Source organism: Equus przewalskii, chromosome 7 (assembly GCF_037783145.1).
Source record: "Equus przewalskii isolate Varuska chromosome 7, EquPr2, whole genome shotgun sequence".
NCBI lineage: Eukaryota > Metazoa > Chordata > Mammalia > Perissodactyla > Equidae > Equus > Equus przewalskii.
The window spans coordinates 56,318,729-56,340,661 of record NC_091837.1 but is presented as its reverse complement, the minus strand read 5'-3'; the positions used below and the strand labels follow the sequence as shown (position 1 = coordinate 56,340,661).

General features: G+C 37.7%; 1 protein-coding gene across 12 annotated transcripts in view; it reads left to right on the top strand.

Annotated features, from left to right (window-relative positions):
* The window catches only part of NOL4 (nucleolar protein 4), a 356,931-nt gene that overhangs the window by 154,668 nt on the left and 180,330 nt on the right, over positions 1 to 21,933 (top strand). Inside the window, exon 1 of one of the 12 annotated variants that reach the window (XM_070627564.1) lies at positions 1,593 to 1,792. The exons of 10 other annotated variants lie outside the window; for them this stretch is intronic. The gene's annotated coding sequence lies outside the window, so the exon portion shown is untranslated. Of the gene's footprint in view, positions 1 to 1,592; positions 1,793 to 21,933 lie in introns of those variants that run through there. One more of the 12 variants, XM_070627562.1, reaches the window with a different exon arrangement.

Below are 21,933 nucleotides of genomic sequence, written 5' to 3'. Positions count from 1 at the left end.
AGATAATAATGAACATAATGAAAACAGGTGCCATAACTTTTTAAATTATTAGAATGTATCTTCAGAGCAAACTCTGGAAATAGGATCATGAGAGAAAAATATTCTACATGTGCCTATGAAGTGAGTACGTACGTGTCTAGAGGTATATATCAAGGCACACATTAAACAAATTTAACTGATTTTTTTTACTATAATAGAAATCAAAACACAAATCAAATTGAGTTTTTAAATGCTCTGTCCATTTCATATGTCACTAAAAATAAATAAATGCTTTATTTACAATGCTAACATTCTAGTTAATTGTTAAGGCTTTTCACACACATTAGGGTGATAAGCAAGAAGTAACTAAAGATAGCCAGGTGGTTTTCCCAGAGGCCAGTAGGACATGGAGCCCACATAATGTATAGATCCCTCCCCTCTGAGTGACAGCAGCATCTATAACGTCCTGCTGTCCCTCTGCACTCTGAAGACTAGATGTAGATGATGCAGATTCTACTGCTCCAGCCACAAAGGAGAGTAATTACAGCCTAGGGTGGGGGAAGGGTGGCGTGTACTAAGAGCTGCTCCCGATATAAAGGACTGAGGAATGGAAAAGATAACGGGGAAATCAAGGAGTACAAAGGACAGTTTGGATCACTCCCTGAGTGAAAACCTCACTCACGGAGGTTTAGTAAACTGAACCTCTGCTGCTGAGAGGGGAAAACCTTCCCTGCTCTGTGTCCTCTCCCTCCAACAAAAGAAATGGGTGCTTTTGAATTCACAGGAATGTTTCCGAAGAAAATAAATGTTCAAAATAGTGCGCAATCAGGACTATTAAAATGCATTATTAACTATTTAAGATATGTAATAATGTAGATGTTAATTATTTTCCAAAATATGTAACTGCTGTGTTGGAAAATAATACATAAAATCTGCCCTCATACAATGTGACCTGGTACTGGATCTCTTCTGCTGTCGCATAGGCACTGAAATTCCACTGATGATTATTTTTCTAAATGATTAACGCTTATTGTGATTATTCTCCAGCTAATATATGTATGCAAAATATGGCTGCAGAGATTGCTTTTGTTAGCATATCCCCTCCCCCACCCTGAAACCTCAAGGCTCCAGACAGTGATGCTGAAGAGAGAAAATGGATGTGTGTGTGTGTGTGTGTGTGTGTCTCTAACCTTCAAGTTGATACAATGGTGATGATATACAAACAAACAAAAAAAGATAAAGCTTTCCCTTGATAATGCTATTTTTAACACATTAATATCATTTGAGAAAAACTTAGAGTAAGCAGAATGCTTTAGATTTACGTGAGGGTAGTGTTTTAAAATGGCTATACAGAGCATTTATAATTGGAAATTTAATATAACTAAGCATGGCACTTGTGTTAAATAATTCTGTGATATTCCAGCCATGTTCTTAACCAGTGATCTCCTGTAGCGAAATGCATAGGTAATCAACAACTCAGTCTCTCAGTAAACTTGTTGGGGTATTAAATCCTAAAGGAAGGAGCCCATAGCCCTGGAGGAAAAGTGAGTGCATGTTTCCCTGAGTCTTTGAAGGCTCATCTCGGTAGTCCCACTGCTAGAATGTGCTCTGTTGTCATAGCAACACCATCTCCTGCTTCATACAGGAAAGATTAGCTCTTACTGTGCAGAGGAGAGAATTTAGGGGAAGTCAGACTAATCCCTGGGTGCACTTCGAGAGAAAGGTTGGACCTCGCCTGAGGGATGCTGGCTCTGCAATGATAGAATTGGCCTGCCACAGACACTGGTATTTAAGTTGAAGAGCAGAATTCACAGTAAGTGTCAGCTCCTCTAGAGTAGAATATTGATGAATGAGGTTTGTCTAAGTCTTGTTGAAGACTCTGTCCCATGCAGCAGTAGAATGACAGCAGGAGACTCTGGTGAGACTGCCAATGTTTTCCTAGTTTTGGTGGTATTTAAAGGGGTGACCACATCAGAAACTTGAGGAAAGATTTTAGATACTTTTGAAACATCCATCTCAAATCCTGGGAGCATGTCAAAATTAGATAAGCAAAAAAAAATGTGTTGTATGCTTTTGGCACTTTATTTACCTAGACTTTTTGCATTTAAATTTAAAATTCCATAGAGAGAGAGAAAAAAAAACCTCATGAAAAAAATCTATATGTCTAAGCAGGTGTGTTTCTTCAACACCAAAAGTGATGAGATTTCATTTTAGGATTGCAAATGTTCTTTTTCAATTATGCATACATTTTTTGATAATCCATTGAGAAGCATACAAGTGGTATACTTCTTTTAAGGTAGTTATAATATGATAAAAAGGTATTCTTTGGGGAAGACTAATTTATTTAGCTCTTCTATTTGGTGCTGCTGCTTCAGCTTGTCAGCATAAAGCATGTGCAGTGTATAAATCTTTCAGGATTTTCTGTTGCTTGCCTCAAATGGATTTTGTTTGGAGGGCTGTCTATGTGGGTTTATTTAGTTTTTTCCCCCTTAGTTTGCATTTGCACAGTTCTTTCCACAATTACTAAGAATTGCATGTTTTTTAGCTTAGGAGCTGGAAACCTTGTTATGGATTTGAAATGTTTGATATTGATATCTTTTGTGGAGATGTCTGGTCTTTCAAAAACTTAATTACTTCAAAGTACGCTTTAATCCATATCTAAAAATAAAAAAAGAATTTTTCAAGAATATATACATTTTACAAACTATATTACTAATATGTAAATGGTGTGGGTTTTGACTATCAGCATGTATTACCCTGAGAGTCTATAATTTTATATTTAAAGTATTCACGGTGAAAATTGTATCATGCTGCATCCATCATGTTTTTCAATTGTTTTGATCACAGCCATATATTTATATTGTGTATTTAGAAACTGAGTTTTGTTCCCCATGTACAAAATCCTCAGCTACTAATGTACTACCACACTACAACTCACATCACCGTCTATGCTAAATACAGCCATTATCATAAAAAATATTTAATTGCCATTTGAAGTGTGCTGCTTTAATTTATCGCAATGGAAGAGGTTTGGTGTTGCTGTAAAAGCAGAACACAGATCACACCTATGCTCGTTTTCTCTGAAACTTAGTGCCAGGATAGACCATAGGTCTTAGACTTCAAGGAACAATTGTATTAAAAGGCTACATAGAATTCTTCTCCTTGTATGTCAGGAAATACACACAAAGCCATAAGGGCCATACATGGCTTAAGGGCATTCAAGTTGTAACTATGCAGAAGCCTGATGCTCTTAAGAAAATGGAGACAAAGCAGGAAGTCAGGAGCCTCTTTCAGTAAATGATTGCAAATTATTCCAACAACCTCTTTTCGGTGATTTCTATCAATAGTTCAGGGTAGGACCCTTGAAAATCATAAAGAGAAGGAGGCAAATTTGCTGATTCTCCCCATCTCCCCCTAAAACAAACTAGAGTAACTTATCTCTCCCCATTTCTAGACTTTGGACAAAAACGAGGAAACCAATGACCTTATTCTAAAAAGAGAGAAACTTAGGGTTTGCTGGATGATGCTAAGCTCAGAATTAATAAAACAGCACTGGGAAAAAAGAAGGATGGCTAAGAAAAATGGGCACCAGTTACTGAGGTAACAGAATAAAGTATATAAATAGATAATTGAATAATAGTTGAAAAGTAATTAAGTCAGGGGTGTAGTCCATTCTCTACCTTCACCAAAGTTTTTTGAGAGGTATTCCTAGCCAGTTTAAAGAAAAAAAACCAACTTGTGATATCACGATATCACTTAGAATTTTCCATTTCCTGTCTTCTGTATTTATTTCTTGTGGAAATACCGTAGTGGTTGAACTGGAGCCAAATGCTGTAAATTGAAGACTGGTGGGGATTTGTTCCCTTCCTCAGGCAAGTTTGGTTTAGGCTCCTTCTCCTCTGTCAAGGTCTTGCTTGGTAACGAACAGGTCATCCTCTGAAGCTTAGTTATCCCTTCAAAAGCATTGCTTCAGGAATCTTTGAAAGAGGAAGTTGCTCCATTCTTGAAATGGTCTCAGAGGTTTGAAATGTCATTTGGAAAGTCCTGAAATCAGTTTAAGAATAAAAATCTTCAGGGCTTCCCAAAGCTCTGGGATTAGTAGGTGGAAATGGTCTGAGCTTTTGCATGAGAAACCAGCAGAAAAGAGAAAAAATAAGCAATGGGACAGGAAAATCACAACATAAATTTCTGCTAGGGAGCACTCAATAACTAAACCCACACGAGACGCAGTAATACCTGATTTTATAATGGTCAGTTATGTAAACTGAGGATAGCTTCTAAAACTACCCAGTATGGTTGAAGGTTGCCATGTGTATTATAGTAAATAATGAAAATACGAATCTCCAGCACAAAAGGCTGATACTGTGATATGAGCACTTTTGTATTTTCTTTTAAAAATCTAATTTAGGTTCAATTTGACTATTTCTATGAGATTCAATTCTATGACACATTGTTAGGTTAGAAAGGCACTTTAGAGAACTGTAATACAGCAATGACTCCTCTTTTTTTAGCTTTTGGGATTTATGATGATGTTAAATTTTCTTTTTGTATTCTGTAAGTTTAACTCTGTAGGCCTCAGGACAAATATGTAAGATGCTAAATTTATCTGTTTTCTTAGGGTTGCATGTTAGCAAGTGGGTAGCATGGTGTATATGGAAGAGGGCTGGAGCCAGTTACTGAAATTAGGTTGTGGAAAAACTAGAATGTCAGTCTGGGCTATATGCTTTTGATGATATATACTTTTGAGGGCAGATGGGGGCCATTGGGCATTTATGAACCAGGACTGAGAAACAGGAGCAGTGCTCTGTGGAGGTGTAGCCTACAAATGGGGAGTTGGATGAATGGATGCTATGGGCAATAGTTAGGGGAAGTGATTAGGACTGAGAGCCTAAACCAGCACAGAAGCACTGAGAAGTAAAAGGAAGGAACAGACAAGAAAGAAATCAGAGACAGATATTCTATGGAATCTCATGTATTAATTTATTCAACCAAGATTTACTTGGCCCCTGCCAAGTGACAGGTGACAAGACAGATGATAAGAATTATAGAGCAAAATGCTAAAGTTCAGGCTTTCATGAAATCATTCAGTCTGGCAGAAATGACTGATAGAAAATCAAAATATCTTGTGGTAAGCAGTATGATAAAGTAAGCAGAGAGGCTAGACTTGGCCAATGATTGGAAAGTGTTAAAGAAAGAACCTTCAAACCTGTAAACCCATGGGTGCTGTTACTAGACAGAGGGAAAGTCTACAGGAAGAGGAGGTTTGTGAGGAGAGCGGTGGTGGCAATGGAGGCAGCAATGAATTTAATTTTAGACATCATAAGTTTGATCTTTAAGCCTTAAAAAACAAATAGTGAATTTAATTATAATAGATAATGTACTCATAATGTAGTTTACTTTAGGTCACATTATTGCATGAAATTTCATAGCATCTTTAGCATTTGTTTTACTGCTCTCTCTACTTTGTTTCCTCTTTAATCTTTTTATTGCAATTAGAGTGTGTGAAAATTCAAGACGTATTTTTCTTTTGAAGTAGACCTTTTAGTATGATCAAAAAAGAAGTTTATCTTTCATTACTGGAGTCTGACAATTCTAAAATTTAATAATTTTTAACCAGGGAACTTACCTATTTGCTCTTAGCATTAATATATGATAAAAATAAATTTAAGGGGGCAAGCCCAGTGGTGTAGTGGTTAAATTCACAGCCCGAGGATTTGCGGGTTTGGATCCCAGGTGTGGACCTACACACTGCTCATCAAGCCATGCTGTGGCAAAATCCTACATACAAAAAATAGAGGAAGTTTGGTATAGCTGTTAGCTCTGGGCCAGTCTCCCTCACCAAAAATAAATAAATAAATAATTTAATACAAAGGCTACAAGTATATATTCAGATTAATTTTTGAGAAAACCACTTTTGTAGGACTTACCCAATTAACTAGGGACAGAAGTATTTTATTATCTGTTTTATGTGGATAACTGGCTTCATTTTCTACCACTGTAGTCCTGAAATGATAATGATTGTAATAATTACAATAACAGCCTCAACATCTAACATTTTTTGGCACTTTACAATTTTTAACTGCTGGGGAAATAAGACAATTCTGCCCAAAAAGCCCCCTCTATACTGATATAGAAGAAAGAGAGAAAACACTATTTATTATAGAGCAAGAATATAAGGTGACACAAAAGTGACTACAAAATCTGGGCAGAATTTCACACATATCTATCCAGTGAAGTAGAATGAAGAACAATTACAACTTCTTTAGCGCCTTGAGAGATAAATAGATGCACCTGTGATTGTCTCCTATTTATTTTGTGAGAGAAAGCCCTGAGCTAATTCTGGACACATGCATTTACAGTTTGCAGCGTCAAAATTCCCAATCTTGCATTGAAAAACCAAAAGATTAGGCCTCTTATCGCACCTATATATTTTGAAGAAGACACCCTAAAGAAAGGGTGGTGGGGAGGCAGCTGCTTCTCTCCTCAGAGAAAATCCATCCCTTTGTCCTCACACAATGCACCTTTTTATACACATTATCTCATTTAATTATCACAACAATGCAGCCAGACACATACAGTTACTGTTATGTCCCAGTTTTATGAATGCGGAAACTGATGCTTAGAAAGGTCAAAGAATATTTTGAAAGTTATATAACTATTAGCAGAGGATTATTCCAGCTCACTCTGCATCTCACATTCTCATTTCTTAAATGAGGCATTGTAGAAACTCATTTTTGGATGCTACATGGAGAGTTAATGATAAGGAAACAATCATTTTTATTGTTCTTGCCTTGCTTTCTATGCACAATATGCCCCATGAGCAGGCCATTGGACACAGTCTGGTCCAGTTCTTCTGTATCAGAACTATTTCATGAATTGTTTGGGGAATTAAAGGAGGTTAATATAAAGAAACTTGCACTGCACTAGGTGCTTCATAAGTGATAGCAGCCATTTAGTATCATAGAAACTTATTCTACTCCAGGAAGAGGAAAATGATGAAGACAGTTGGAGCTTTAGTAGAAAGAATGCTGTCCTGAGATTCAAAAGATTATTCATCCATCCATCCATTCATTTAGTCGTTCATCATTCATTCAACAAGCATTTAAAACCCTTAGTCTGGGCCTCCTTCTGCATACGCACACTGAAGGAAAATGAAGAAAGCCAGAGGCTGCATCTCCCTTTAAAGATACTAAACCCTTCCTTGATATGGAACAGGTATGGGGCTAGATGCTCAGCAAACATTAACTCATTTAATTGTATCAGTTGTCCTGTAATGTAAACACTGTACCTGTCCCTGCTGTCCCTCTGAGGAGAGTGAGGCCTAGAGAGATTGTGCCCAAACCACCCACATTGTAAGTGGCAGATCTGAGCTTGAAGCTATGTTTTTCTGATTGCAAAGCCCGTTCTCATAACCACAAAGTTATTCTGCCTATTGTACAAGTGTGGAAAGTGCTATGATGGTTAGTACAAGATACAGTGCTGACAGATAGGAGCGTGGGGTGACAAGGTGGGGTGGTCATCTAGGAGGGCCTTAGCAGATAACATTTTTCTTCAGCAGATAAAATTTTTCTGTATAATAACTATTTCATGGAGTTGTTTTGGGGATTAAAGGACATAACTAACACAGGAAATTTGCACTGGACTTGGTGGCTTCATATAGGGTTTCAGCCACTTACTATCACTCATGTACCAAGTTGAGTCTCAAGCACTGCTCAGGGTTTTCTTTCCTTTTCTTTCTCTTTCTTTCTTTTCTTATTTCTTTGATTGTTTTATAAACAATCTGTGAATATACATGCCTACCTCTCCTTTACTTTGCTTGAAAGTTTGGGAGATGATTAACTAAAGATCCACAAACAACTTTCCCAACGTTTGATCTTCTGTGTGAATCCATTGGGATTCATAACGATTGGGTTAGGAAATGGTGGACAGGTTCCTCTCAACTTTAGAAAATACCATCACGTTTTCTGGCCCAATTTTTCTTTTTGTTTGTAGGAAGTAGTTTGGTGGGAGGAGCGTCTTGACAGTCTTTCATTTTTGAAAGTGAGGATGCCCTTACGGGCTACTTGCCTCTTTTTTGTAGGCAGCCTTCGTTCCTAGGTTTCACTGAATGCGTGGTAGAGCAGAGTAAGAAAATTAGAGCCAGAGAAAGGAAAGGATGAAGTTGATAATCAAGTCTTCAAAGGAGTCATTGGGTCAATGTCTGAGTTAAACCATCAAAATATACTAACAGATATTCAAACTTTGTGACGTGTAGAAAAAGGTTTTCACTTTTTGGTCTTGAGTACATGCTATGGATAATTTTATATTCAAAAGTATAGAATGAGGAGCAGCCTGATCCCATACTTTTAAATCACATGCAAAACTTCAGGCAACAGAAAACCCTTTGAAGTCTATTGGTCTATCTATAAAAGAATCCCTTATATCTCATACCTTATAGTAAAAGCTAACTATAAGATTATAAAGTTTAGCCCTGTGTAATAAATATTAAGAACAGCAATCCACATTACAATACGGCTAATACGATGATTTGTGGAACAAACCTAAGGTAAATTTTAAAAGGAGAATAAGAAATTAACTGCTATTCCAATCTTGTCTAATAATAGTCACCCCAATTAGTAGAAAGAAAAAAAGAAGGAAAAATCACACATAATGCTTTTCTAATGCTTGGAAAGAAGTTTAGAAATTTAGAAAATCCCGGAAGCCATGACTTTATTAGAGAATGCTGCACATGTGTATCCTCTCTCTAGAAACTGCTTTAAGTGAGTAAGAAATTTAAGGGTGATAACAAAGTTGTTTTTTTTTTTTACTTTGGCTAATAAAGTCTCAAGGGATGACTATTACCCATATCAGGAAGAAGACATGTGTCTCTTAATACCTGCCAAATAGAGGATAACAGGAATATTCTTTGCCTTCGCTTCTTTCCTCTGGTTGCCATGCTTCACAGTGGGGAGTGGAAAAGAAAGAAGGTCCAAGAATGTGATTTTATTTTCTGCTCATTTTTTGTTACAAATCCTCACAGCATGGTTCCCAAGTTCTTCTCTTATGGTTTCTTTAGAACCTAGAATTCTAACTGTTAATTTAGCATTGTTTCTTCTTGACCCAAGGCTTGCTTTTCTTAATGGTCCAGCATATCCTAAAATTTATATCATAGTTTTTAACTGGTCAAGAGAGATAACAGTTCTGGGACCAGCATGACACTGCTAGTGACTCTCTTTTTTTAAATATTTTAAATATTTGGGTTTTGGGGGATTATCAATTAGAAGCAAATTATGTGTTATTGGACCTGTGATAGAAAATTAGATTTATAATCTGGCAAATATTTTCTTTATGCTTCTCCATCCTAGAATATTTTTGGTTAACAGATAAAATTACCTGTAATGAAGCATGTGATCCTTGCCAACTTAACATGTTCTCTGCACCCATCCCTAACCCTTTAGAGACTAAATGGATCTTTTACTGATTTTACAAGAGCAGCACAAAAATTCAGTAGTTAAAATATAAGATATACTTCTGACCAAACTTATATGAACAATTTTGGCATAGAACCACCCTGAATTCTGGGTTGTATCACTGTCACCAGTGTATGTCTCACATGGTTTTTTGGTTGTGTATCCATTCCATGATACCTACACTAGAAATAAAGATGATTCCATTAAATGATACGATATACTCATTTTTCATTGCCCTGCAGCATAGGGAAGTGGGCAGCATACGATTTTTGGCATTATGCATATTTCCCTTGGAATCTCAGCCCTACACTTCCCTTTAGCTTCCTCCTCTGTCTACGAAAGGGCTAAGAGTCCCTGCCTTGCATGTTGTTTTATTTCAAAGTTCAATGGATAAAGTAAGAAAAGATATTAAAATATTACATATTTGTTTTAAAGTATATAATCAAGATTGAAACATTTACATTTACTAGAATCGCTTCTATCAATATATTGTTAATAAAATATTACCTATTTGTTGAAATATATATTTATGAGAAAAATTTCCAAAAGTACAAAAATGTATAAAGAAAAATGAAGAGTCCTCCTGTTCTCCACTAACAATCCACTGGACTCCTAATGAATAATTTCTGTTAGTTTGGTAGGTACCTTTCCAGCAAGATTGATGGATAAATCATAGACAGATAGATAACCCTTTAAAAAGAAATGGTCACCAAGATTTTGAATATAGATGTTTTTCATTTTTATCATTATTTTGAATCATTTGTTGGGAAGAATAATTTGCCAATGATTTGCTGAAGTTGTCATTGTTTCACAGTGTGTTTATACTAGCTGTTACTACAAGAGACCTAACGTTTAAGACTAAAGACAAATAGAATGAGACTGACCACACACTTATCTTTTGGGAACCATTGATTAATTGTGGCAAGGTCTCTGCTGGAATGACAATTAAATACACATCTCCACATTATAGATACAGAAATGCAGACTAAGCCAAATTAAAGACTACATCTTAAAATATTGGTCTGCAAATGTCTGCACAGCTGAAATGTGTAAATTAGAGATTCACGGATGTCTGTGAGCCAAAAGTGAAAACAAAAGTGCTTACAGCTCACTAATTAATGCTGCATGTCCAATTTGATTGCAGACAAAAAGAGCCATCCAGGCCTACGGGGAAAAAGCAATGGCCTGGGAGTCAAGCTAACTGAGTCCTCTTCTATTCTGCTACTCAGTTTGGGACCATCAGGAAGCAAGCCTATGCTTTGTCTTCAATGTAACCCTTTAAATATAGGGCTTATTTTCACCACCCTGTTATCTTCTTAGAATTGCGGTGGCAATAGAATGGAAAAAATAAGTAGATCAAATTCCAGAAAAATCATGATGTAACTGTGCTTTATTGCTGAACTGTTAGTGCTCTGATGTCTATATTGTTTAGATATTTTACAAATTTTTAATGAGTTCCTACCAGGCCAGGCTCCTCAAGGAGCGGTTAGTGGACTAGTGTTGGTCTTCAAAACTGTTACTGGTCCAGGAAGAGGTAAGCACAGTATTTGGAGACAGAGAAATTTTATGTCTGTAGAATTTAATAATAAATAAATGGGCTTGTTTGTTGTATGTTGTTGTGAGGTTTTGTTTTTTTTTTTTCATTTTACAAACTACTTGTCTATGACAGATCAGAAATAAAAAGACCCAATTCTTCGGCACAGATAGTGTGAGAAGCACTGCCCTCAGGGAACTGGAGCTGTGCTGGATACAATGAAAGCGAATATTGACATCCATGCTCCCTCAGAGCTTGGGGTCCTGGGGGAGACCCAGACATTAATCTGATAACTATATCTAAGTGATTCCTTATTCATACGGAGCTAAGAGCTCCTCTCAACCATTTCCTCCTCTCTCCTGCCCTCCCCATTCACTTCCCCAGCTTGCACTACCTTCTCTCCTTCCCTTCCTGTCTTCCCCCTCCCTGCCCCCTCTGCACCCATTCACCTCTCCTCCCCTCTCTCTCCCTTCCCCAGCCATGACTTGCTCCCCCAACTGTCCCCGTAAATCTTTCATTTGTTTTTCCCCTGCTCTGATTTACATATCTGAGAAAAGTTATCAATCTATATAATAGGATAAATAATTATCAGTCATAGTCAACAGAGACAGAACTATTCCAATATTCCAATTTTTGAAGAGTATTATATTCTCTTTCTCACTACCAGAGTGTGTACCTACATCTCTACGCCTTTCTTCCTCCCTCCTTCCCTTCCTTCCTTTCATCCATCTTTTGGGCAATTTATTTAGAATGTGTCAAGCTGCTATTATGTGGCAAGCATTGTGCCTTACACCCCCTTTATCCCTGACCCCCATTCCCTCTTCCTACTCCTAAAAGGAAAAATAAGCAAAAGGAATAAGAGAATCGGAATTTGGGATTCTAAATATTTAACCTGAGTGTGCCCTGTTTGGGGATGAATTGTTCTTGCCTGTATCCTTTAAAAAAAGAGATCATAGTAAGACAAAGCATGTAGAAGTTGAAATTCAAAGCTTTTATTACTAAGAATATAAATACAATTGGCAGGATTTCTTCTTCTAAATGCCAGAAAATGTAAGCAAACTAAAATTTTACTTAAACTATTGCTTTCCTTTGCCTTTAAGATAGGATTCTTCTTATAAAAAGGAGAAAATGGTTTAATTTTTGAGGCATGAAATCACTCAATCATAGTACATTTTGCACTACTTGTTAACAGTTGTAAATAATAACTGAAATGATTCATATCTAAATGTAAAATTTTGTCCTGGTTTAATTCATTAATTTATTTTAGGTTGTTTTGTCACTATGTTTACTATTGCAAATTGGTTAGTATACCTTAATGGTTGTAAGGAAAAGGCAGATTTTGGGGAAAAAATACTTAGAGTAAGATAAAAAATCTCCCGTCTTGGTTTTGTTAAGTCCAGAAAATAACGCTCACTTTGTATCTACAAAGCATCTAAGCATTTTGTTAGAAAAATAGAGACAGAGGATAGTATTCTTGAAGTGTTTCTATGCCTTCAGAGACAATCATGCATGGCATGGGTTCTTTTCCTCACTGGTGTTTGCAGCATCATCAGAAGTAGTGGGCGGCATGAGATCGTCTCCTAGGAGGTATGTGGTGGAGAGAAAAGACCCAGGGCCCTGGAGTCAGTTGCCCTGAGTGTGAATCGGGCCTCAGCGCCTATGGGACCTTGAGGAAATCATTCAGTCAAGATCCCAGATATCCCCTGTGACATTCAATTAGCTGGGCCTGCTTTGAGGATTAGATATAATGAGTCACGTACCCAGCACATAACTTTTAATTATTTTTTATGGTATATAGTAGGCACTAATTAAACAGTACATTTTTTGTATCAGTTCCTTCAAATAATGAGGGCAGAAGGGAGGTCTCAGTTTTTATAAGAATGATGTCATGGTTAAGGGAGACAGTGATTTAAGGAACCCAAGAATAAGAAGTGTAGAACAGTGAGGCCATGAATTAACCTTGACCTCACTGAGCTAGAAAAAGGGTTATTATATAATTTATTGTCCAAACTAGAACACATTTGAGAGTCAAAGGGGGCATGATTAATAATTATGCTGACACCAAGACAGTTTGGGGCCAACCATCCACGTGGTCCCTCTGTTGTATACTTCTTTTCTGTGTCCATCTGTCTCCCCACTCTGGCTTTCTCTGCTGAATTTGGTTTGCACATGGCCCCTTGTAGCCTCTCCAGCTCAATGCTTCCTTTGATTCTTTCTTCAGCTACATCTACTAACCAAGTTAGGAGTTTGGGCTTCTGAGATTTTATCATGCACATGGATTGTCTGGGAGTCTTGTTAAGGTGCAAATTCTGCTTCAGTAGGTCTGGGGTAAGGCCTGAGATTTGGTATTTCTAACAAGTTCGCAGGTGACTTTGATACTGCTCATCATTAGCCCACAAGTTGAAGAGAAAGGTGTTAGTTCAAATACCAAGAGGTGGAATCTTTTTGAACTAATTCACCTTTCTGGTTTGACCACAGTGGTTGTGGCTTTGACCTCTTATGGTATGATGGTCCTTTGGTCAGGTAGCCTGCCTTGGCAGTTTTGGCCTGGGGAGGTCATATGGCTGTGAAGACAGTAGGCTTTTGGCAGGTTAATTTGTTCTAGAAGGGAGTATAGAGACGAGATCCATACACTAAAATGATATCTTCAATGTAGGCGGTTGTCCTGTTGAGTTTCTTTTCATCAAAGCCACTGAGGAAGGAGCTTGGAAAGGTACCATCAGTAGTGAAAGCCATCTAAAGCAGGCTGTTCAAAGCTCAGGAAATGTTTCCTCTCTAAGTTAAATCAAGAAACAAGGGCTTTCAAACTAGAATCCACTGCACTTTATCCAAAGAAAGGTTTTGTAGATGGGTGTGGTTATGTAACATTGTTATAGCAGCATGAAACCTGGGAGGTGAAGAGTGTATTTTGAGCCGCTCTTGGCCAATTAGAAATAATCACATTGTAAGAGCTCTTATCTTGGTATTATTCAGAGAGTTTAAATTGATACAGTCAGTACAGAAACTTAGAGAAATTGTTTGTTTAATAGTCAACCAAGACAGATTTTGAAATTTTGATTTGAAGAGAATTCAATGATTTATAATGCTAGAAATAGTATTGATGAAAATGAGCATATATACCACTACTGTAAAAGGAATATTCATTACCTGGGGATCCTTTCAGCTCAAAGTTGTTTTCTATTTTTCTCAAACTCACTCTGACATTACTTTTTGCCAATCCTTTTACTATGATAAATAAAACACTAGCAAAAAAACAAAGTATTTTTTCTTCTTCCGTTGACTTTTTTAAAACATTGTATTTCTACTTGGTGACTTGCTATTTATACTACTTTTTGCAAAGGAGTATTAAAGCAAGGTCCATGCTCTTCATGAACAGCTAGGAAGATAGGACTTACATGTGAGAACAATTAGTGTATAATACAATATAAAAAGTTTTGAACTATGAAAAGCACTAGTTTAGAAAATAGGATCAATGTGGTTTGGAATCATCAATTTAATTCTTTAGGCATTTGCTGAATATCCGCTACACACAAATCACAATGCCAGCTTCAGGGTACACAGAAAAGAGAAAAGCCTAGCCTTTGTCCTCTCCTTGTCCATAATTTGGTAGATTTGGTGATCAGAGGAAGAGGAAGAGGATGCGTCCTGGAGGATATTTCTCCGACTTCAGGACCTCCTGCACTAACACTCAGCAGTTCTCATTTTATCACTTAATTTCTGACACCTCCCAGGACATTTCTTCCTAATCCCATGATTCCTGGCACCAGTACCCTTCACCAATTACCTGTTCTCCTGCCTACTTGACGGCTCCCTGTTTTACAGCTTGTTCCAGGCCACCTTCCTCATTGTCTTCCTCCTCCTCCCCCTCCTTCTCCTCTTCCTCCTTAGTTAGGTTTCTTTATATTCCACTATCTCAGTAGTCAAACTGTCTCTAAAGCCTGCCTTGCTTGAGGGACAACATAGCATAGTGCTTGCCAAGAGCTAGATGTGACACCTGCCATTATGTGCCAGCTTTGCCATTCATTAACTGTGCCACCTTTAGTGAATCACGGGAACTTTTTAAGACTCCAATGTTTTCACATTGGTAAAATGGGGCAAATAATGTCTAAGTGTTTTACTTCACTGGGTTCCTATGAAGTATAAATTAGATCAATTGTGAAAATTACTTTTTTTTTCTGGTTTGGATTATGTATTCCAAAATAAAGCAATTGACCTCAGCAGAGAGAGAACATGACACTGGCTGGTTGTTGGGGCCCCCCCGAGGTTGGTCTGGGACTCTGGTTCTCTCTTTTGGTTTGAGAGATGAACATGTTAGAATCCACCCCAGACAGACAGCATGAGCTATGTGACCGTCTAACCATTTTTTTTAAACAAATTGATCTTATTTCAAACAATGTTCCATGGATGCTGGTAGGGACGGGTCTGAGAAGGCCTGTGCTCTAGAAGGAGGATTTGGGGCAGAATGGCCCCCCGGGATTGTCCAGGCTGCTCAGAGTCACCTAATTCCTCAGCTATCCATGATTTGTTAGAGTTTGCTCAGTCTGAACCTAGGTTCTGACTTTGAGAACTTTCACGGTTCCCTGGAACCATGATCCTCCTTTTTTCCAAAATCGGTGCTAGGACCAACTATTGGCTATTTAATTTAGGATTAATAAAATTAAATCCTCAAACTGACTCAAGCATACTGTGTTTGAGTGTGAAATAAAAATGTATAATGTGGGGGTGGGGGGAGTGGGGAGTGGCCCAGTGGCATAGTGGTTAAGTTTGTGAGCTCCGCTTTGGTGACCTGGAATTCCTGGGTTTGGATCCTGGGCATGGACCTGCACACCTGTGGTGGTGCCCCACATACAAAATAGAGGAAGATTGGCAGAGATGTTAGCTCAGGAACTATCTTCCTCAAGCGAAAAAAGAGGAGGATTAGCAATGGATGTTAGCTCAGGGCCAATCTTCCTCACCTGCCCTCCCCCCGCCCCCCAAAAAAAAGTAAAATGTGGAAATAGCTCTTCTCTCTTTACCCTTTAAGGTCCAACAATTAATACAACCAAAGCAAGTACTATTTCTGTTGTTGAAAATGTCTCACCATTCTATCCCTGGGTAGTGACCAATGTCTGAATGCTTTACAGACTCATGATGTGTACTCTAGGATTCTGCTATTATTAAGGTTGAATATTGTATTATTGAAATACCTGACTTACACTGTCCACATTGCAAGCGTAGTGCTTGCCGTGTTTGCAGAGCTCTTTATTTTAGAATTGGGTAGGTAGGTCTTTCTCCCCTTCTGCCCTTTTCTTTTGTATTTACTCTCAGTTCTTTTGAACCTCGCAGCTAGTGCTGTATACATACCTTATGCACTTACTGAATACTCATTCATAGCAATGAAGCCATCCACAGTCATCCAGGCTTCACACCCTTTCCCATGAGTGTGACCAGTGGCCTTTGTCCAGCCCTCACTCAGGCTCTGGTGATCGGTGTATTAGGGCAGAAGGGTGTGCGAATATAAGTGGTACCAGAGCTTTACCCTGTTGGGGTGGCCGCAGGGCCCCTGGCTCCACTGTACTTTGAATAGATCTTAACTATGGTTTGAGGGCAGCACATTTATTGTTTTTTTTAATTGAGATATAATTGACATATAACATTATATGAATTTCAGGCGTACAATATCATGATTCGAGATATATATATATTGTGAAATGATCACCATGATAAGTCTAGTTAACATCCATGCCTGCACATAGTTACAATTTTTTTCTTGTGCTATGAAAATCACTTTTTAAATAGAAACTAACAAATATGTTACTGTTCTCCTTCAACAAGAGGACTTAAAGTTTCTGTATCCTCCAAATACTGATCTTAATGTTGGTTTTCTTTCATCTCATATATTTGTAAATTATTTGTCATTTTCTTCTCCTTGTATTTATTCAAAGCTTTAGCAAGTTTCTGAAAATGATATAATTCAGCCCTCAATGTCAAATACAGTTCTCTTTGATTATAAACATTTTGTAATTGGTCAGCCTGTACTCTTATAATCATGATGATATTGAAAGTTCATCTGCATTTGTAAAAACATCATGGTTGTTCAGTTTATGCTAATTTCAAGAAGGGAAGGCCTTACAGGCTATTCACTGTGATTCCCGATTTTATGAAGTTCTGCAAAATAAGTCCCTTATATGACACCTGTCAATATAGTAGTGTCTCTAAGAGCCTCCTAAATTTAAAGTTATCTCCTTTTTTCCCCCACATAGCATATCACCTGTATATTTCAGGCTCTTCTCACAATACCTCAACATGTGCTTCCTGCTGAGGTGTACTAGTATGATTTGGACAGAAATTTGGTCTGGAATTAGGAAACCAGTTTGTAATCCTATGTTTGTCACTGTCAATGTGACTTGACAGTGCCATCTTATTCCCAGGTCTGATTTGAATATTGTAGAGGTGCTAACTACCAAAATGATTTGTAGAATTAAAATGCTTAATGATTCAAAGCGACTGATATTACTCAGCTGAATCTATTATAGGCCCTTTTGTTTAAATAAATCAGAATAATTTAGTCTTTGTTAGAAAGATACTAGCACTTTAACAAGTGTCTAAATAATAATTCCTTATAGTTTACCACCAAAACTCTTATTGACTTTGATTCCTTTAAGATGGCCGATAAATTCATTAATCCCACTGTTGCTGATCATGATGGATTTCAACTGCAGAGTTAAAAATAGTAAAGAAAGCATGGTGAAAATGTCTTGGATGTCAAATAATGAATTGACATTAAGAAGAAAAAAACCCCCAGAAAATATTGACTATAATAACATTAAATGTGCTAGAAAATAAAAGTCTTAAAGCCAAAGTAAAGCAAATTGCATCAGTTGCAATCCTATTTGGAAAATAGAGCCCGTTCCGTCATGCATCAGAAAAACTTAATACAAGGCACGATTATAATGGTGTTGGAAGAGCTCAAAAGGCAAACAGAGGATAGTAAAGCAATGCAGGAATTAATAACAGAAGGAATCCACTGCTACAGCAAGAGGTGGAGAAGCTCTAATTGATGTTATTAGAGCCCAAGAGGCAGAGCTATCTGGTGGGAATCAGAGTCACAGAAGATGCTTCCTGGTGGGAGCTGGGGCATAGGGAAGATGTACCCCAAGCTGGAGACAGAGAGGTCACTGGAATCAGACAGGATGTATGTGTAGGGTGGGGGTGGGGGTACCCAGGCATTTTCTCTTCCATCCTGTCTCTGCCAGTATCTCCATTGTTTTAACTGAGTCATAAAACAATAGGCAAGGGAATCTGGGAATTGGTTTGCAAAGAAAAGGAGAAGAACAGATCTGAGAGCAAACCAGCAAATGATCAGTGTATAGATGAGGGAGTGTGTGGTGGGAAGCCCTTCAGAACACTTATTTTAGGATTTACATGTTCTTTAAGTCTAAGAAGTGCTTGGTGGCCCAGGTTTCTGACCGTTTCAGAATGTTGGGCACATGAGCTTCAACTTCCCCATTGAGTAGTCCTGGCTTACCCACTACCGTAGGGAAAGGAACTTTTTTGGGGGTAGGAGGGTTTAGGGAAAAACATCATGGAGCGTGCACTCTAATTATTAGCCTCTAAGTTCCTCTAAAAACCTGGGAATTAAATAGGTCTAATATGATTGCAGGATTTCTCCCTCTACACACACTCCCAAAACACAATATTCTTCTTCACCTGCTTGCTAATGGCTGAAAATACCAAGAGAAAAAGCCTTTCATTCCACAATTAGAGATAAAAGGTTTAAATTACAAGTGCCTAGCTGAAGTAACATTTTTCTGTGGGAGAATTTCAGTCAAAGGATAATCAATCAATCAATCCGTCAATCTATTCCTCAGTAAAATCACTTACAGAAAGCCAGTGTGCACACAAATAGCTGGAGGATTTGCCATGAAGACAGGAAAGAGAATATGAGGGACCCAGAGGACAAACTATGAAGATTTTGACAATTTTTCCTAGAATGATACTCTTTACCTACCATATGAGTAAAACCAATAATGATAGCACATGTGACCACATAGATGGTACGCATCTCTGCTTAATGGGCAGGGTAAAGATTCTTGATTTTGAAAATATACTCTTGACCTCCATAAAGACCTTTCTAGGAGTTCGTTAATCAAGGTAATCAAGGTGATCCTTTTCCCTGAGATAACATCTTTAGCTCTTCAGTACATATTTACATATGCTCTTTGGGCAATATCATATACTTTCATGAGTTGTCTAAAAAGCGGGGCCACACTGGCTCTTGGTTATTAGTTTTGATCAAGGGAGAGGATATTTGGCTTGCTGACTTCTTTTTCTGAAAATTTCCTAGAGATTTATTAAATGGGATTAAAATCTCCTAAGATTAAGCCTTACTGAACTCGTATTTGAGAGCTGTCAGCATTATTTAATTCTCTTGGTATCAGCAGTTGCCTCCTGCCATTGCGTATTCAACCAGCTAGTTGTTGGATATCATCCACATTAATTTCCCACCTGTGGCATCAAAACTCCTGTATGAGAAATGTTCTAGAATCCCTGCCCCCGAACAAGATAAATTAAACCAAGATTTCTGGGTTTTGTTGGATTAGAGGTTTTTAGTGCCCAAGTGGATCTGTATTTTTAATTTTGTCCAGGACATTCTGAAACAATTGAAGTTTGAGAACACTGATACACACCTATCATTTGAAATATGCTTGAATAATTTTGAGTGGTATTACCTATCCTAAGACACCTTTTCCATTTTATATTGTTGTGTAAAAAATTCTCACAAATTTAACAGCTTAAAACAACACCCATATTTAACAGTTCTGTAGGTCAGAAGTCCAGGCAGTCTTGACTGTGTTCTGTGCTCGGGGTATCACAATGCCAAAATCAAGGTGTCAGCCTGTCTAGCCTCTTATCTAGAGACTCTTGGAAAGAATCCACTTCTGATCTTATTCGAATTGTTTGGCAGAGTTTAGTTCCTCATGGTTGCAAGATTGAGGTCCAGTTCCCTTGCCAGCTGTCAGTGGGGCCTCTGTCAGCTCCTTAAGACTGCCTCTGTTCCTTCTTATGTGACCTACTGCATCTTCAAGCCATCAATGGCACACTAAAAATCCTTTGTGTTTTGAATCTCTCTGACTTCCTCTTCGGCCACCACCAGAAAGAGAGAACTCTGTGCTTTTAAGTGCTCACATGATTAGATCACGCCCACCCAGATAATCTTCCTATTAGAGATCCTCTGTACCACATAATATGCCGTAATCATGAGAGTAATATCTCAGCATATTTACAGGTGCTGGGGCACTTTTAGATTCTTCCTACCACAGTGTCTAATGCAGTAAGACATACGATAAATAGTTAAAAACATAGATATAGGCATAAAAAGTCTCACAGGATATTTTTTTTAAACAGACACTAAATAGGTGATTGTGACCTCCTGTGATTGTCCATTTCAAAAGATAGTTATTGAATATTCACCAAGTGCCAATTACAAATCAATAAAAGAATGAGAACTGGCATTTGCCTTCCAATAGCTTACATTTCAAACTTAAATACCTCTAGAGATGGAGAAACTTATTTGATCTTTTGATAATTTTGTCAGAATGGTTTCCCACATATAGTACAAAAAATTGATTCTCTGTAACTTCTAATCTTTGATCTTCTGACGGGTAATAAAAACATATTAAAATCTTCAAGTGTTTGATTCAATTATCTCTCTCTCTCTAATCACTGAAAGTGTTCTTTTTTTCAGGTTAAGCATCCCCTAGTTTTTTGACTATATTTTATTATATTGTTTCAAATCCCTTCAACACATAAGTTATATTTTTAACTGGACATAGTCAAGTCACTTAACATTTCTGTTTCTCAGTTTTTTCTAAAGTCAAACAAATATGATGCATTAGTTAAAGTTACTTTTTTAAGTTAAAAAATTGTCTTTGTCTAAATTAAGTGAAAACAACACAAAAAATGGGAATCTGTTGGAGAGTCACTAGAGTTTCTCACAGAATTCGTAAAGGAATTGGTTGCCCAATAACCTGGAAAGGTGAGAACTAAAGGCTGCCCCAATTTTAGAAAAATGATGGGAACTCCAGTGACAGTAATTTTTATACTTTCTTTCTAGAGGTAAGCATAAAAAGACCTAGTTCTGATGACTCCCTTTTTCTCTGTCCCACAGCTCCAAATTTTCCCAAAGTAGGAAGAAATTATGCTTTCTGGAACCTATATCTGTATGTTGGGAGGGGATTGTGTGCACTAAGTCTCCATCCCTATGGGTGCTGAGTACATAGCATGATTTGGCTGCTAAAACACACACACACCCGCCACGCTATCAGACATCACACAACTTTTTCATACATCCAAAGATAATTCTACGGAATACTTACCACCTATTCCACATAAGCTACCTACAACCTCACTTTTCCCCACATGGCACTAAGTCTAAGTCATGTTCAGCTATTGCACCCGGAGATGACATCGAGGAGCTCCACTTTTCTGAGGCCAGACCACCAGGCGATGTTCATTCTTCTTTTAGTTCTGTAACAATTGAAATTATAGAATTAACAGACTAGTTAGTATATTTATCTACTACCACCGCACCCTATATACAATAGTGGAAACTAAACTTAAGGAAATGAGAAATGTGTTTTTAATCTTCAGATACTTGACAACAAACGAAAAAAACCCCAGATAAATACTATACTCCTAGTTTCTGCATCTGGTTCCAAAGCCATAGCTAGTATTTGTGACTAACCAGCTCCAGTACTCATTCCAGATTTCCTTATCTTTAACTAGCAATTAAACCACTCAGGGTATTGGCCAGGTGAAGTGTCATGTCAGGGAAGGAGATTTTGTCTCTGCTTCCAAGGATTGCCTTGACAATATTTTGCTTTCTGCAGAGTAGACTGAGAATGCTTCACCTGCTCCTGCAGGTCCACATCCCAACCCATTTTGGTTTTCAGACATCTTTCATTTCCTCAGTCCTCAGGGTCAGTGATT